At 42.5% G+C, this 18,787-nt stretch overlaps 1 protein-coding gene across 2 annotated transcripts in view; it reads right to left on the reverse strand.

Annotated features, from left to right (window-relative positions):
• Positions 1-18,787, reverse strand: part of TRAPPC8 (trafficking protein particle complex subunit 8) — a 563,274-nt gene that overhangs the window by 235,187 nt on the left and 309,300 nt on the right. The gene's annotated exons all lie outside the window — the stretch shown is intronic.

The following is an 18,787-nucleotide window of genomic DNA, read 5'->3' on the forward strand; positions in this document are numbered from 1 at the left end:
AAGGCACCACTGCCTGCAAGACCTTTCTCCCAAAAATAGCCTCCGAGGAAGCAAAAGTATCAAATTTATAGAATTTAGAAAAAGTATGAAGCGAAGACCAAGTGGCCGCCTTACAAATCTGTTCAACAGAAGCCTCATTTTTAAAAGCCCATGTGGAAGCTACAGCTCTAGTGGAATGAGCTGTAATTCTTTCAGGAGGCTGCTGGCCAGCAGTCTCATAAACTAAACGGATTATGCTTCTCAGCCAAAAAGAAAGAGAAGATGCCGAAGCCTTTTGGCCTCTCCTCTGTCCAGAGTAGACAACAAACAATGCAGATGTTTGACGAAAATCCTTAGTAGCTTGTAAATAAAACTTTAAAGCACGAACCACGTCAAGATTGTGTAATAGACGTTCCTTCTTTGAAGAAAGATTAGGACACAGTGATGGAACAACAATCTCTTGATTGATATTCTTACCACCTTAGGAAGAAACCCAGGTTTGGTACGCAAAACTAACTTATCTGTATGGAAGATCAGATAAGGGGAATCACACTGTAAGGCAGATAACTCTGAAACTCTTCGAGCCGAAGAGATAGCTACCAAAAACAGAACTTTCCAAGATAGAAGTTTGATATCTATGGAATGCAGAGGTTCAAACAGAACCCCTTGAAGAACTTTAAGAACTAAATTTAAACTCCATGGCGGAGCAACAGGTTTAAACACAGGCTTGATTCTAACTAAAGCCTGACAAAACGCCTGAACATCTGGAACATCTGCCAGACACTTGTGCAGAAGAATAGACAGAGCAGAAATCTGTCCCTTTAGAAAACTAGCTGACAATCCCTTCTCCAATCCTTCTTGGAGAAAGGATAATATCCTAGGAATCCTGACTTTACTCCATGAGTAACCCTTGGATTCACACCAATGAAGATATTTACAACATATCTTAAGATAGATTTTCCTGGTGACAGGCTTTCGAGCCTGAATAAAGGTATCAATGACCGACTCGGAGAAACCACGCTTTGATAAAATCAAGCGTTCAATCTCCAAGCAGTCAGCCGCAGAGAAATTAGATTTGGATGTTTGAATGGACCTTGGAGTAGAAGGTCCTGCCTTAGCGGCAGAGTCCATGGTGGAAGGGATGACATGTCCACCAGATCTGCATACCAAGTCCTGCGTGGCCACGCAGGTGCTATCAAAATCACTGAAGCTCTCTCCTGCTTGATCTTGGCAATCAGACGAGGGAGGAGAGGAAATGGAGGGAACACATAAGCCAGGCTGAAGGACCAGGGCACTGCTAGAGCATCTATCAGTGCTGACTGGGGATCCCTTGACCTGGACCCTTAACAGGGAAGCTTGGCGTTCTGATGAGATGCCATCAGATCCACTTCTGGTTTGCCCCATAGTTGAATCAGCTGGGCAAATACCTCCGGATGGAGCTCCCACTCCCCCGGATGAAAAGTCTGCCGACTTAGAAAATTTGCCTCCCAGTTCTCTACTCCTGGGATATGGATAGCTGAGAGATGGCAAGAGTGAACCTCTGCCCATAGAATTATCTTTGAAACCTCCAACATTGCCAGGGGGCTTCTTGTTCCCCCCTGATGGTTGATATAGGCTACAGTCGTGATATTGTCCGACTGGAATCTGACCGCAGCTAATTGAGGCCAAGCCTGAAGAGCATTGAATATCGCTCTCAGTTCCAGAATGTTTATCGGAAGGAGGGCTTCCTCCTGAGTCCACAAACCCTGAGCCTTCAGGGAGTTCCAGACTGCGCCCCAGCCCAGAAGGCTGGCATCTGTCGTGACTATAGTCCACTCTGGCCTGCGGAAACACATTCCCCTGGACAGATGGACCCAAGAGAACCACCAGAGAAGAGAATCCCTGGTCTCTTGATCCAGATTTAGCAGAGGGGACAAATCTGTGTAATCCCCATTCCACTGATTGAGCATGCAAAGTTGCAGTGGTCTGAGATGTAGGCGGGCAAACGGAACTATGTCCATTGCCGCTACCATTAGGCCGATTACTTCCATACACTGAGCCACTGACTGCCGAGAAGTGGAATGAAGAGCACGGCAGGAAGTTAGAAGCTTTGATAACCTGACCTCTGTCAGAAAGATTTTCATTTCTACTGAATCTATCAGTGTTCCTAGGAAGGAAACTCTTGTGAGAGGGGAGAGAGAACTTTTCTTCGTTCACCTTCCACCCGTGAGACCTCAGAAAGGCCACAACAATGTCCGTATGGGACTTGGTGATTTGAAAAGTCGACGCCTGTATCAGAATGTCGTCTAGGTAAGGGGCTACCGCTATGCCCCGTGCCCTTAGAACCGCCAGTAGGGACCCTAGAACCTTCGTAAAGAAGGCGAACCTGAGGAACTGATGATGATCTCTGTGAATCGGAATGTGGAGATAAGCATCCTTTAAGTCCACGGTAGTCATATATTGACCCTCCTGGATCATAGGGAGGATGGTTCGGATAGTCTCCATCTTGAAGGATGGGACCCTGAGAACTTTGTTTAGGATCTTGAGATCCAAGATTGGTCTGAAAGTTCCCTCTTTTTTGGGAACTATAAACAGATTTGAATAGAAGCTCTGCCCCTGTTCCTCCCTTGGAACTGGGTGGATCACTCCCATAACCAGCAGGTCTTGAACACAACGTAAGAATGTCTCTCTCTTTATCTGGTTTACAGATAATTATGAGAGATGAAATCTCCCCTTTGGAGATGAAGCTTTGAAGTCCATAAGATATCCCTGGGAACAATCTCTAATGCCCAGGGATCCTGGACGTCTCTTGCCCAATCCTGGGTGAAGAGAGAGAGTCTGCCCCCCACTAGATCCAGTCCCGTATCGGGGGCTACTCCTTCATGCTGTCTTAGAGGCAGCCGCAGGTTTCTTGGCCTGCTTCCCCTTATTCCAAGCCTGGTTTGGTCTCCAGACTGGTATGGACTGGACGAAATTTCCCTCTTGTTTTGTATTAGAGGAAACTGAAGCTGCGCCACTCTTGAAGTTTCGAAAGGAACGAAAATTATTCTGTTTGGTCCTTAATTTATTGGACCTATCATGAGGAAGGGCGTGACCTTTTCCTCCAGTAATATCAGAAATGATCTCCTTCAGATAGGGCCCGAATAGGGTCTGTCCCTTGAAGGGGATGTTAAGAAGCTTAGACTTTGAAGTAACGTCTGCTGACCAGGACTTAAGCCATAGCGCCCTACGCGCCAAAATGGCAAAACCTGAATTCTTAGCCGTTAGCTTGGCTAAATGAAAAATGGCGTCAGAAATAAAGGAGTTAGCTAACTTAAGAGCTTTAATCCTGTCTAGAATATCGTCTAACGGGGTCTCCACCTGTAGAGCCTCCTCAAGAGACTCAAACCAAAAAGCCGCTGCAGCAGTAACTGGGGCAATGCATGCAAGAGGCTGGAGAATAAAACCTTGATGTATAAAAATTTTCTTAAGGAGACCCTCCAATTTTTTATCCATAGGATCTAGGAAAGCACAACTGTCCTCGACGGGGATAGTTGTACGCTTAGCTAGGGTGGAGACTGCTCCCTCCACCTTAGGAACCGTCTGCCACGAGTCCCGTATGGTGGCATCTATGGGAAACATCTTTTTAAAAGCAGGAGGGGAGAGAACGGCACACCTGGTCTATCCCATTCATTAGTAATAATTTCCGAAAACCTCTTAGGGACTGGAAAAACATTGGTGTAAACAGGTACTGCAAAGTATTTGTCCATTTTACACAATTTCTCTGGAACCACAATGGGATCACAGTAATCCAGAGTCGCTAAAACCTCCCTAAGCAATAAGCGGAGGTGTTCAAGCTTAAATTTAAACGCTGTCATTTCAGAATCAGACTGAAGCAACGCCTTCCCTGAGTCTGAAATGTCACCCACAGATAGAAGCTCACCTGCCTCAGCTTCTGAGCATTGTGAGGGTATATCGGACACAGGCAATACAGCGTCAGAAAACTCTGTATTAATTCTAGCCCCAGAGCTGTCTCACTTTCCTTGTAGCCCTGGCAGTTTGGAGAATACCTCTGTGAGGGTAGCATTCATAACTGCCGCCATGTCCTGTAAGGTAAAAGAATTAGATGCGCTAGATGTACTTGGCGTCACTTGAGCGGGAGTTATAGGTTCTGGCACATGGGGAGAGTTAGATGGCATAATCTCCCTCTTTTTAGTCAGAGAATCCCCTGGAGATAAATCTTTAAGCACCATAATATGGTCTTTATAGTTTATAGAAATGTCAGTACATTTGGTACACATTCTAAGAGGGGGTTCCACAATGACTTCCAAACATATTGAACAAGGAGTTTCCTCTATGTCAGACATGTTTAACAGACTAGTAATGAGACAAGCAAGCTTGGAAAACACTTTAATAAAGGTGAAACAGCAATTAAACAAAAACGTTACTGTGCGTTTAAGAGAAAAAAACTAGCACTTAAACTGCAAAACAGTGAAAAAATACAGTAAAATCTTTGAAATGTTTACAGTGTGAATAAGGGACTAAAGCAGCATTGCACCCACTTGCAAATGGATGATTAACCCCTTAGGCCCCAAGCCAGATTGAAAAATGTTAAAAAAACGTTAAAAATCAATTGAGCACCATGCCACAGCTCTGCTGAGGCTCCTACCTTCCCATAAAAACGATTTAGTGCAGAAATAACCCCTTTGAAGTGGTTCTCAGATGCCAGGGGACTCTTCTAAGGAAGCTGGATGTCTCAGTCTGAATTAAAACTGCACAGTTAAAATAGGCCCCTCCCACCATGTACTGGATGTCAGAGGGGCCTTAAGAAAATACTCCTGGGAGTATCTGACTAGCCATGTGGAAACTAGGCCCCAAATAAAGACTTATCTCCCTCAGAGAAAAAACGTCCTATTTTTGAAATCATGTAAACGTTTTGTCACTAAGCAATATGAATATTAACTTGAGTATTACCCTGTTATGTAAGCATGATCCCAGTCGCTGTTAAATCACTGCATCAGGCTTACCTCAAATACACAAGGCTCTGTCAGCATTTTCTAGAACTTATTCCTCTCTCTAGAAATAAAAATACTGAACATACCTCAAAGCAGGTAATCTGCAGGCCGTCCCCCCAACTGAAGTTTTCCCATATTCATCAGTTATGTGTGAGAACAGCAATGGACCTTAGTTACAAACCGCTAAGATCATCAAATTTCCAGGCAGAAATCTTCTTCTAATTTCTGCCTGAGAGAAAAACAGTACAACGCCGGTACCGTTTAAAAATAAACTCTTGATTGAAGGTAAAACTACACTAAGTCACCACATATCTCTTGATACTTCCTTTCTTGTCGAGAGTTGCAAGAGAATGACTGGGAATGGCAGTTAGGGGAGGAGCTATATAGACAGCTCTGCTGTGGGTGTCCTCTTGCAACTTCCTGTTGGGAAGGAGAATATCCCACAAGTAATGGATGAATCCGTGGACTGGATACACCTTACAAGAGAAAGTTATATTTTAACTTCTCGTACTAGTACCATCCCTAAGTCTGGGCATAGAGTGCTAGAAGTGCATACTAACTGGTGGTTAGTTTCTATAACTTCCCCTACCTTCTTACTGATTAAAGTTTATCAATGTATTGGTACACAGCACTCCCTGTAAAATAAAATATCTTTCAGCTGATACAACAAGCTGATCTATCAATCACTTAAATAATATTCCTGACGTCATTTCTTAGTAGTGCCTTAGTACCCCCTTTCTTCTTTGGTTAGCATCTTTTCCATGCCTACTCCTTGACGAGGCAAAGAAATACTGGGTGGGAAGGGGAAGTAAGAGGGATATTAAAACTTTGGTGTAGGGACATGAAAAAAAAGAAAGCAAGCTAAGTCCCCTGGCTTTACTGTACCTCTGTCAGAGTAGCTACAAGTAGCCTCTGGGCTGTGTGTGTGCTGTGGTAAGTCACCTATCATAAGTAATTAGCACACCTCCACTGGTTTACCAGACATGTAGCTGCAGCAGTATTCATCAGAAAACCAATACAGTGCAAGTATGGGTACTGCAGAGGATATTTTGTAGGAAATACCTCTATCCCACAGTGGGAGGCTAAGGACAAGTCCCCGCGACACCTGAGAAAAATTATGGCTGAAGTCCAATAGGAATACTCTGCTATGCACACATTATTTCCCTATGTCCTTGTATTATTCAGCTGCTGTGAAGTCTCTCTTCTGTCTTCTTTGTGAATGAAAATTCCTAGGGATTATGGGTCTCACAGTCTGAGCTCACAAATTTAAATCCATAAGCAAGTAGCTAGAAACACCTCTATTCTCAACATTATCCTATAAGGCCAAGAACAAAAAAAAGAGAGAGATGGGGGGGGGGGGATTTTAAGCTCTGATATAGTTTCTTGCCCTCCTCCTAGTGGTAGGAAATATATCCCATATATTATGGAGGACTGTGGACTATCATCAATTTACGAAATAAACAAACATCAGTTTTTATCATGGTGGAGATTTTATACTATATTTATGCAACCTGCAAGATGCTTTTTACATTTATTTTGCTACAAATTAAGCGCTGGAATTGGCACACATCAATATTAATTCACTTTGTCTTTGTACAAGATTTTATTGTGCAACTTCCATCTTCAGATGAACTACATAACAAACATCACATTCGGTTTCATTTAGTTTCTTGTACCATTTATGAATAATGAATTATGGTAAATAAAGGATATTTAACTTCTGTGATTTAAATTATTACCCTGTAAATGTTTGCTTGTGTACTATTGCAAGAAACTACTGTTCAGTGCATCTTTCTGTTTTTTTTATGATAACAGGAGTTGTAGCAACCTCATCAGATTTGTGCCTTATATTGTTGCAGACTGATCTCAAAAGAAGAGCATGTTATTTTCCCACAATCATTTCAGTACATTTCCTTAAAGAAAAAAAAATAGTCTGTACAGCTCCAGCATATTAACACAGAGTAGCCACATGAATATTTTATTATTTTTACAGGCTGAGATTCGCCCCATGTTGATGTGCGAGGTGTCACTCTCTGAGAGCTAACAAGGATGTTGATTGGTAAGTATGCCCTGTGCACGAGTATGCCTACTATTCAGTCCTACACTGCACATGTGCAGGCGATGCAGTTATATAAAAAAAAAAAAAGAATATACAGCATTGCCTTAGTATGTTTGGATATTTTAACCTATGTGCTTTTTCTTAATATGCAGCCTACTTGGATATGTTTGTTTGCTTAGGTGAACAGTAAGGAGGTATCTCAAAACCTGTGATAACTCCAACTAGAAAAATGTTTGCAATATGAAAGATATGAGAAAAAGTGTTTAAATTAACACTTTAGGTTAAGTGCATTATTAGTCATGTACACAACAGAGTAAAGGTAGTGGCTTGAGGATTTAGAAAACATAATTTATGTAAGAACTTACCTGATAAATTCATTTCTTTCATATTAGCAAGAGTCCATGAGCTAGTGACGTATGGGATATACATTCCTACCAGGAGGGGCAAAGTTTCCCAAACCTCAAAATGCCTATAAATACACCCCTCACCACACCCACAAATCAGTTTAACGCATAGCCAAGAAGTGGGGTGATAAGACAAAAAGTGTGAAAGCATAAAAAATAAGGAATTGGAATAATTGTGCTTTATACAAAAAAATTATAACCACCACAAAAAGGATGGGCCTCATGGACTCTTGCTAATATGAAAGAAAACAGAATTTATGCTTACCTGATAAATTACTTTCTCCAGCGGTGTGTCCGGTCCACGGCGTCATCCTTACTTGTGGGATATTCTCTTCCCCAACAGGAAATGGCAAAGAGTCCCAGCAAAGCTGGTCACATGATCCCTCCTAGGCTCCGCCCACCCCAGTCATTCGACCGACGGACAGGAGGAAATATATATAGGAGAAACCATATGATACCGTGGTGACTGTAGTTAGAGAAAATGATTCATCAGACCTGATTAAAAAACCAGGGCGGGCCGTGGACCGGACACACCGTTGGAGAAAGTAATTTATCAGGTAAGCATAAATTCTGTTTTCTCCAACATTGGTGTGTCCGGTCCACGGCGTCATCCTTACTTGTGGGAACCAATACCAAAGCTTTAGGACACGGATGAAGGGAGGGAGCAAATCAGGTCACCTAAATGGAAGGCACCACGGCTTGCAAAACCTTTCTCCCAAAAATAGCCTCCGAAGAAGCAAAAGTATCAAATTTGTAAAATTTGGCGAAAGAGTGCAGTGAAGACCAAGTCGCTGCCTTACATATCTGGTCAACAGAAGCCTCGTTCTTGAAGGCCCATGTGGAAGCCACAGCCCTAGTGGAGTGAGCTGTGATTCTTTCAGGAGGCTGCCGTCCGGCAGTCTCATAAGCCAATCGGATAATGCTTTTAAGCCAAAAGGAAAGAGAGGTAGAAGTCGCTTTTTGACCTCTCCTTTTACCAGAATAAACAACAAACAAGGAAGATGTTTACATAAATAAAAAGAGAGAAGCGCTCAACCTGGGAATGAACAATAGCATAATAGCTTGTTCTATGGCAAGTTAAGACCCTAGAAGCAGCCTCTTTTTGCTCAATATGTGCCTTTCACAGAGAAGAACTTTCCTGTAGCATATCCGTCTGATCCTGACTTCACAGTACAGTCCAGCCCCGAAATACCAGGCAATCCCTCTCTGAACAAGAGAAACAGCAAAACCCCAGACGTACGTTTCGGCCTATTGTGGGCCTCGTCAGTGAGGTGCAGCCATATCCCTCTAGGCACACTGAGCAACGGGTCCACGTCTGGATTCCCGCATCACACTTGGGGAGACTTCCCCAAGTGTCATAATTTACATAAATAAAAAGAGAGAAGCGCTCAACCTGGGAACGAACAATAGCATAATAGCTTGTTCTATGGCAAGTTACCACCCTAGAAGCAGCCTCTTTTTGCTCAATATGTGCCTTACACAGAGAAGAACTTTCCTGTAGCATATCAGTCTGATCCTGACTTCACAGTACAGTCCAGCCCCGAAATACCAGGCAATCCCTCTCTGAACAAGAGAAACAGCAAAACCCCAGACGTACGTTTCGGCCTATTGTGGGCCTCGTCAGTGAGGTGCAGCCATATCCCTCTAGGCACACTGAGCAACGGGTCCACGTCTGGATTCCCGCATCACACTTAGGGAGACTTCCCCAAGTGTCATAATTTACATAAATAAAAAGAGAGAAGCGCTCAACCTGGGAACGAACAATAGCATAATAGCTTGTTCTATGGCAAGTTACCACCCTAGAAGCAGCCTCTTTTTGCTCAATATGTGCCTTTCACAGAGAAGAACTTTCCTGTAGCATATCAGTCTGATCCTGACTTCACAGTACAGTCCAGCCCCGAAATACCAGGCAATCCCTCTCTGAACAAGAGAAACAGCAAAACCCCAGACGTACGTTTCGGCCTATTGTGGGCCTCGTCAGTGAGGTGCAGCCATATCCCTCTAGGCACACTGAGCAACGGGTCCACGTCTGGATTCCCGCATCACACTTAGGGAGACTTCCCCAAGTGTCATAATTTACATAAATAAAAAGAGAGAAGCGCTCAACCTGGGAACGAACAATAGCATAATAGCTTGTTCTATGGCAAGTTACCACCCTAGAAGCAGCCTCTTTTTGCTCAATATGTGCCTTTCACAGAGAAGAACTTTCCTGTAGCATATCAGTCTGATCCTGACTTCACAGTACAGTCCAGCCCCGAAATACCAGGCAATCCCTCTCTGAACAAGAGAAACAGCAAAACCCCAGACGTACGTTTCAGCCTATTGTGGGCCTCGTCAGTGAGGTGCAGCCATATCCCTCTAGGCACACTGAGCAACGGGTCCACGTCTGGATTCCCGCATCACACTTAGGGAGACTTCCCCAAGTGTCATAATTTACATAAATAAAAAGAGAGAAGCGCTCAACCTGGGAACGAACAATAGCATAATAGCTTGTTCTATGGCAAGTTACCACCCTAGAAGCAGCCTCTTTTTGCTCAATATGTGCCTTTCACAGAGAAGAACTTTCCTGTAGCATATCAGTCTGATCCTGACTTCACAGTACAGTCCAGCCCCGAAATACCAGGCAATCCCTCTCTGAACAAGAGAAACAGCAAAACCCCAGACGTACGTTTCGGCCTATTGTGGGCCTCGTCAGTGAGGTGCAGCCATATCCCTCTAGGCACACTGAGCAACGGGAAGATGTTTGTCTGAAATCTTTAGTAACCTCTAAATAGAATTTTAGAGCACGGACTACGTCCAAATTGTGTAACAAACGTTCCTTCTTTGAAACTGGATTCGGACACAAAGAAGGTACAACTATCTCCTGGTTAATATTTTTGTTAGAAACAACTTTCGGAAGAAAACCAGGCTTAGTACGCAAAACCACCTTATCTGCATGGAACACCAGATAGGGCGGAGAACACTGCAGAGCAGATAACTCTGAAACTCTTCTAGCAGAAGAAATTGCAACTAAAAACAAAACTTTCCAAGATAGTAACTTAATATCTATGGAATGTAAAGGTTCAAACGGAACCCCTTGAAGAACTGAAAGAACAAGATTTAGACTCCAGGGAGGAGTCAAAGGTCTGTAAACAGGCTTGATCCTAACCAGAGCCTGAACAAATGCTTGAACATCTGGCACGGCTGCCAGTCTTTTGTGAAGTAAAACAGATAAAGCAGAGATCTGTCCCTTTAGAGAACTTGCAGATAATCCTTTCTCCAAACCTTCTTGCAGAAAGGATAGAATCTTAGGAATTTTTATCTTGTTCCATGGGAATCCTTTAGATTCACACCAACAGATATATTTTTTCCATATTTTATGGTAAATTTTTCTAGTTACAGGCTTTCTAGCCTGAATCAGAGTATCTATTACAGAATCTGAAAACCCACGCTTTGATAAAATCAAGCGTTCAATCTCCAAGCCGTCAGTTGGAGGGAAACCAGATTCGGATGTTCCCATGGACCCTGAACAAGAAGGTCCTGTCTCAAAGGTAGCTTCCATGGTGGAGCCGATGACATATTCACCAGGTCTGCATACCAAGTCCTGCGTGGCCACGCAGGAGCTATCAAGATCACAGAGGCCCTCTCCTGATTGATCCTGGCTACCAGCCTGGGAATGAGAGGAAACGGTGGGAATACATAAGCTAGATTGAAGGTCCAAGGTGCTACTAGTGCATCTACTAGAGTCGCCCTGGGATCCCTGGATCTGGACCCGTAGCAAGGAACCTTGAAGTTCTGACGAGACGCCATCAGATCCATGTCTGGAATGCCCCATAATTGAGTTATTTGGGCAAAGATTTCCGGATGGAGTTCCCACTCCCCCGGATGGAATGTCTGACGACTCAGAAAATCCGCTTCCCAATTTTCCACTCCTGGGATGTGGATCGCAGACAAGTGGCAGGAGTGATCCTCCGCCCATTGAATTATCTTGGTCACTTCTTTCATCGCCAGGGAACTCCTTGTTCCCCCCTGATGATTGATATATGCAACGGTCGTCATGTTGTCTGACTGAAACCTTATGAATTTGGCCTTTGCTAGTTGAGGCCAAGCTCTGAGAGCATTGAATATCGCTCTCAGTTCCAGAATGTTTATCGGGAGAAGAGACTCTTCCCGAGACCATAGACCCTGAGCTTTCAGGGATTCCCAGACCGCGCCCCAGCCCACTAGGCCGGCGTCGGTCGTGACAATGACCCACTCTGGTCTGCGGAAGCTCATTCCCTGTGACAGATTGTCCAGGGTCAGCCACCAACGGAGTGAATCTCTGGTCTTTTGATCTACTTGAATCGTCGGAGACAAGTCTGTATAATCCCCATTCCACTGTCTGAGCATGCACAGTTGTAATGGTCTTAGATGAATTCGTGCAAAAGGAACTATGTCCATTGTTGCAACCATCAATTCTATTACTTCCATGCACTGCGCTATGGAAGGACGAGGAACAGAATGAAGTACTTGACAAGAGCTTAGAAGTTTTGATTTTCTGACCTCTGTCAGAAAAAACCTCATTTCTAAGGAATCTATTATTGTTCCCAAGAAGGGAACTCTTGTTGACGGGGACAGAGAACTTTTTTCTTTGTTCACCTTCCATCCGTGAGATCTGAGAAAGGCTAGGATGATGTCCGTATGAGCCTTTGCTTTTGACAGGGACGACGCTTGAATAAGGATGTCGTCCAAGTAAGGTACTACTGCAATGCCCCTTGGTCTTAGAACCGCTAGAAGGGACCCTAGTACCTTTGTGAAAATCCTTGGAGCAGTGGCTAATCCGAATGGAAGTGCCACAAACTGGTAATGCTTGTCCAGAAAAGCGAACCTTAGGAACTGATGATGTTCCTTGTGGATAGGAATATGTAGGTACGCATCCTTTAAATCCACGGTAGTCATAAATTGATTTTCCTGGATAGTAGGTAGGATCGTTCGAATAGTTTCCATTTTGAACGATGGTACCCTGAGAAATTTGTTTAGGATCTTTAGATCCAAAATTGGTCTGAATGTTCCCTCTTTTTTGGGAACTATGAACAGATTGGAATAAAATCCCATTCCTTGTTCTCTTATTGGAACTGGATGTATCACTCCCATCTTTAACAGGTCTTCTACGCAATGTAAGAATGCCTGTCTCTTTATTTGGTTTGAAGATAATTGAGACCTGTGGAACCTTCCCCTTGGGGGTAGTTCCTTGAATTCCAGGAGATAACCTTGAGAAACTATTTCTAGCGCCCAAGGATCCTGAACATCTCTTGCCCAAGCCTGAGCAAAGAGAGAAAGTCTGCCCCCCACTAGATCCGGTCCCGGATCGGGGGCTATCCCTTCATGCTGTTTTGGTAGCAGTGGTAGGCTTCTTGGCCTGCTTACCCTTGTTCCAGTCTTGCATTGGTTTCCAGGCTGGTTTGGATTGTGAAGCATAACCCTCTTGCTTAGAGGATGCAGAATTAGAGGCTGGTCCGTTTCTGCGAAAGGGACGAAAATTAGGCTTATTTTTAGCCTTAAAAGACCTATCCTGTGGGAGGGCGTGGCCCTTTCCCCCAGTGATGTCTGAAATAATCTCTTTCAAATCAGGTCCAAATAATGTTTTACCTTTGAAAGGAATGTTAAGCAATTTTGTCTTGGAAGACACATCCGCTGACCAAGACTTTAGCCAAAGCGCTCTGCGCGCCACGATAGCAAACCCTGAATTTTTCGCCGCTAATCTAGCTAATTGCAAAGCGGCATCTAAAACAAAAGAGTTAGCCAATTTAAGTGCTTGAACTCTGTCCATAACCTCCTCATACGAAGATTCTTTACTGAGCGACTTTTCTAGTTCCTCGAACCAGAAACATGCTGCCGTAGTGACAGGAACAATGCATGAAATTGGTTGTAGAAGGTAACCTTGCTGTACAAAAATCTTTTTAAGCAAACCCTCTAATTTCTTATCCATAGGATCTTTGAAAGCACAACTATCTTCGATAGGAATAGTAGTGCGTTTGTTTAGAGTAGAAACCGCCCCCTCGACCTTGGGGACTGTCTGCCATAAGTCCTTTCTGGGGTCGACTATAGGAAATAATTTCTTAAATATAGGGGGGGGAACAAAAGGTATGCCGGGCCTTTCCCACTCTTTATTTACTATGTCCGCCACCCGCTTGGGTATAGGAAAAGCGTCGGGGGGCACCGGAACCTCTAGGAACTTGTCCATCTTACATAATTTCTCTGGAATGACCAAATTGTCACAATCATCCAGAGTAGATAACACCTCCTTAAGCAGTGCGCGGAGATGTTCTAATTTAAATTTAAATGTCACAACATCAGGTTCAGCTTGATGAGAAATTTTTCCTGAATCTGAGATTTCTCCATCAGACAAAACCTCCCTCATGGCCCCTTGAGATTGGTGTGAGGGTATGTCAGAACAGTTATCATCAGCGTCCTCTTGCTCTTCAGTGTTTAAAACAGAGCAATCGCGCTTTCTCTGATAAGTAGGCATTTTGGATAAAAGATTTGCTATGGAGTTATCCATTACAGCCGTTAATTGTTGCATGGTAATAAGTATTGGCGCACTAGATGTACTAGGGGCCTCCTGTGTGGGCATAACTGGTGTAGACACAGTAGGGGATGATGTAGTATCATGTTTACTCCCCTCATTTGAGGAATCATCTTGGGCAATATCATTTTCTGTGGCATTACTGTCCTTACTTTGTTTGGGCACTATGGCACAATTATCACATAAATTTAAATGGGGAGACACATTGGCTTTCATACATATAGAACATAGCTTATCTGATGGTACAGACATGTTAAACAGGCTTAAACTTGTCAACAAAGCACAAAAAAACGTTTTAAAATAAAACCGTTACTGTCACTTTAAATTTCAAACTGAAAACACTTTATTACTGAATATGTGAAAAAGTATGAAGGAATTGTTCAAAATTCACCAAAATTTCACCACAGTGTCTTAAAGCATTAAAAGTATTGCACACCAAATTTCAGAGCTTTAACCCTTAAATTAACGGAACCGGAGCCGTTTTCAAATTTAACCCCTATACAGTCCCAGCTATATGCTTTGCTGAGACCCAACCAAGCCCAGAGGGGAATACGATACCAAATGACGCCTTCTAGAAGCTTTTTTAGTGATTCTTAGATCCTCACACATGCATCTGCATGCCTCGCTCTCCAAAAACAACTGCGCAGTAATGGCGCGAAAATGAGGCTCAGTCTATATCTAGAAAGGCCCCCAGACTAAAAAAGGTGTCCAACACAGTGCCTGCCGTTTTTTTAAACGTTCCCCAAGATTATAATGCCAATTATTAGCTAGAATCTGCATAATATGCCCAATAAAGCAATCGTTTTAGCCCATAAAAATGTCTACCAGTTTTTAAGCCCTTTTTTAAGCCCTTTATTCTTTTATATTTGACTAAGAAAATGGCTTACCGGTCCCCATGAGGGGAAATGACAGCCTTCCAGCATTACACAGTCTTGTTAGAAATATGGCTAGTCATACCTTAAGCAGAAAAGTCTGCTAACTGTTTCCCCCAACTGAAGTTACTTCATCTCAACAGTCCTGTGTGGAAACCGCAATCGATTTTAGTTACTGTCTGCTAAAATCATCTTCCTCTTACAAACAGAAATCTTCATCCTTTTCTGTTTCAGAGTAAATAGTACATACCAGCACTATTTTAAAATAACAAACACTTGGGGGGGGCGGAGCTAGCCAGCAGCCTAGACAGTCACAATTTATCAGAGCTCTAGTTAGAACCTGTCATTTATTAGCCCTAAAAAGCATGATTTAGGAGCTGATTCCAAGAAAAAAACTTTGGAGCAGTATTTACTCACTACAGGGGACCATTGGCTGAAATTTGGCTGAGTTTGAGACAAATTTCGATCTACCCAGAAAGGAGTTCCAGAGGATTTTCAGGAAAATCCCAGGCTTCGGCCTACCTCGGAAGTCTCTGGCTCATTAAAGAGCCTGAAATCTTCAGGAAAGAATAAGATTAAAGCAGGCAGAACTACCATCCCTGATAAATAACTGCACATCAGGATCTAAGCAGCCTAATGTATCCAGAATTCTCTGATAACCAGCTCAATATGGAAGTTCACTACAGGCAAATTAAAGCCCTACTGGACAAATTAGAGGAGAAAATGGATCACAACTTTTCTGATCTAACGCTCATACTCAGGGATCAGCAGGTTATGGAGAGCAGCCTTACGCCCAAGATGGCGACTACTTTAGACCCTGACGAATGTGGTAAGTCCTCCCTGATTGAAGCAAAAGGGTTATTATCAGAGCTGGATACTCACTATCAGAATCTGACACCGGTAAAACTCAAAGCACTATCCCTGCAACACTTCTTGCCAGATAAGACAGCTGATGAAACTATCCCTACAGAGCGGAAAATGACTGCATCACAGATCTGCATGACATCTCACCCACATGGTGCATCTAGATTTTTGGCGGCGAAGGCTGCAACTCGGCGGATCACTGTTTTCTCATATAAATATTATGCAAAACTGCTTCCCAGGAACATCTTCCAGCTTCTTCCTAAACAGTTACCACAGCTCAGCGATCCGCAACCGCCGGTGGAGAGATGGAACTTGGGCCCAGGTCTAGTGCCACATGATGAAGAGTCGGCTGTTCATGATACCGGAGCGGCGGATCCTGCAAGCTGCTATAAGAAATCTGACCTCCTAATGCTGGCCTACATTTACCATACTCGAATTAATAGCCTGATCCCTGGACGGAAAAACATTTTTATCTGGCTATGCAGTCCCTTTACCGCAGCGCAATCAGCAAGAAATGGAGTCATCATGGCTGCAGGCATTGGGTAAAAGACAGTCTTCACAAGTAACTATGAGTGTCCCTTCATCATAAACTGTTTTTTTTTTTTGGTTGCTCCTGATATATACTTGATGTCTTTGGAACTGGGGCTAATTAGTATTAATATTAATTTTATTATTATTTACAAATATAAGCCTCTATCTACTATTCCCAAGTTTTAGCCTGTATTCTGTGTGACTCTGGCATTACCTTACGTAAGGCAATCCTTCATGAAGGCGGTTGTTATGTGTTTAGATAAGATTGGAATTGCTCATACCCCCTCAAATACCGATGTATGGCTCACCCTGTTATGCTATTTATCAGTTTCTTTATTGCACATACTCTTTAATGTACTAAATACCAGAGTGCTTTCTATTACAATATATTTGCTCACTAATGTGAGCTTTAACTGCATGGTCTAGATAAGGAGTGCCACCTATATTAACTATCTTCCTTCTTAATGTGCTAAAAATGCTATTATATTCAGATATAGGAAGGTATGGTCTTATAGTTAACTATTATCTGATCTTGTTCCAGTTGTGTGTATTAACCCTAGAGTTTTTTTCCTTAGAGCCTCTCATGAAATAAGTTGCTGTAGCTTTGTAATTGTGACATAACAGCTATGGGGTATGTTTATTTAGCTCAGCTACAATGTGAAAGTCGAATGTCTATATATGAATGGCAGCCCCAATGTTTGGTAACATTAACATACTTACATATGTTTATAACTTGCATTTGGATGTTGTTTGTGCTTCTCATGTCAAAGCAGCGATAACTGATTATTTCTCATCTCCTTTCCTCACGTCATAAATACGTTTATCTGTAACCCCTGGTACCCCCTAGGTATATAAGTTAAGATTACTACAAGCTGCTGTACCAGAGTCTTTTGTTTATCCATTTGAATAATATAGCCATGAAACAGATTTCTATAGCCCCTATCATCTTTATAGTATATGTATAGCTCCTCGCCCTCATATGCACTTGCAAAATTATCAAACTGCTAAACCACTAGAATACTCATGGGGCTTTTCATATATTGCTAAACAAGAGCAGACTGTTTTTTCTTATACTGTCACACTACATGAAATGTCTTAATATAATATTATTATTAGTAATCTTAGTTAGTGAATATTATAGGTAAGCACTTCCTCTAATATATATATTTGCAAACACAGGTTTGATGCCCACTTATCCTACAATCTGAGACTGCCAAGTTTCAGCCGGGCACTTATAAGCCCATACATTGCTGCAATATCTTAAAAATAATTTTAATGTATACGCAAAGGTATCAGTGGCCACTACTCTTAAACTTCCTACGTATTGACATGACGTCTAAGCTATCTTTTATGGGTACTGCAACTACTTTAGTACCAGATTCTTTATTGTTTACGCCTCTTAATTTCCTTACTACGAGCTAAGGCTATAATAGCACTATCACACGAGCCCAGACAGGATCTCAGTCTTAACAAATAGGCTTGATATCTATGTTTGACATATAGCAACGCCCAATTGTTCACAGTAGAAGACTAAGCTATACACTTACCTCTACAGCCCTATAAGAAGGCTACATTTGCTCCATGTGAGTACACTTGAAGGGTTATGTGACAGGGTTTCTCTAACAGGTTAAGTTTAGATTTTAAGAAATGGTATTCAACTGATGGTTAAGAAATGGTATTCAACTGATATAGTTTTCATGTCCACGTGTGTGTTAGCTTGCCAAACTCCATATGATTAGTAGTGTTACTTTTTCATACAGGTAAAAAACTGGAGAGTTACCCCCCATGTCCCTTAGTTGACCTATATATGTTTATATGTATATGGCTCCGCCCTCCTCCCTTTCCCTCGTATGCAGAGCGGTGCTTACCCGCTGGATATCCCCCCCCCCCCTCTTACTATATACACATTGTCTCTTTTCTTGCAGCCCCTAAGGAGCTGCTTACTGGACCATCAGTTATTTATTCTACAATTCTGGTCCATTGGGCCTAAAACTATATCTCTAATTGGCCAGTCATCTTTGCTAGTTTATTGAAAAATCGAGGTTTCATTAGCCTACCATTAATGTTTTATATAACTGTTGAAATGTTATACTTAGTTTTGTCTGTATCTTTTTCTCTGATCAAAAAGGCGTATTATGTTTTATGTTTAATATGCAAAACCTCAATAAAAAATATATTTAAAAAAAAAAAAATAACAAACACTTGATAGAAGAATAAAAACTACATTTAAACACCAAAAAACTCTTAACCATCTCCGTGGAGATGTTGCCTGTGCAACGGCAAAGAGAATGACTGGGGTGGGCGGAGCCTAGGAGGGATCATGTGACCAGCTTTGCTGGGACTCTTTGCCATTTCCTGTTGGGGAAGAGAATATCCCACAAGTAAGGATGACGCCGTGGACCGGACACACCAATGTTGGAGAAATTAATTTATCTGGTAAGTTCTTACATAAATTATGTTTTCTTTCATGTAATTAGCAAGAGTCCATGAGCTAGTGACGTATGGGATAATGAATACCCAAGATGTGGATCTTCCACGCAAGAGTCACTAGAGAGGGAGGG

This window comes from Bombina bombina, chromosome 5 (assembly GCF_027579735.1).
Source record: "Bombina bombina isolate aBomBom1 chromosome 5, aBomBom1.pri, whole genome shotgun sequence".
Taxonomy (NCBI): Eukaryota; Metazoa; Chordata; class Amphibia; order Anura; family Bombinatoridae; genus Bombina; species Bombina bombina.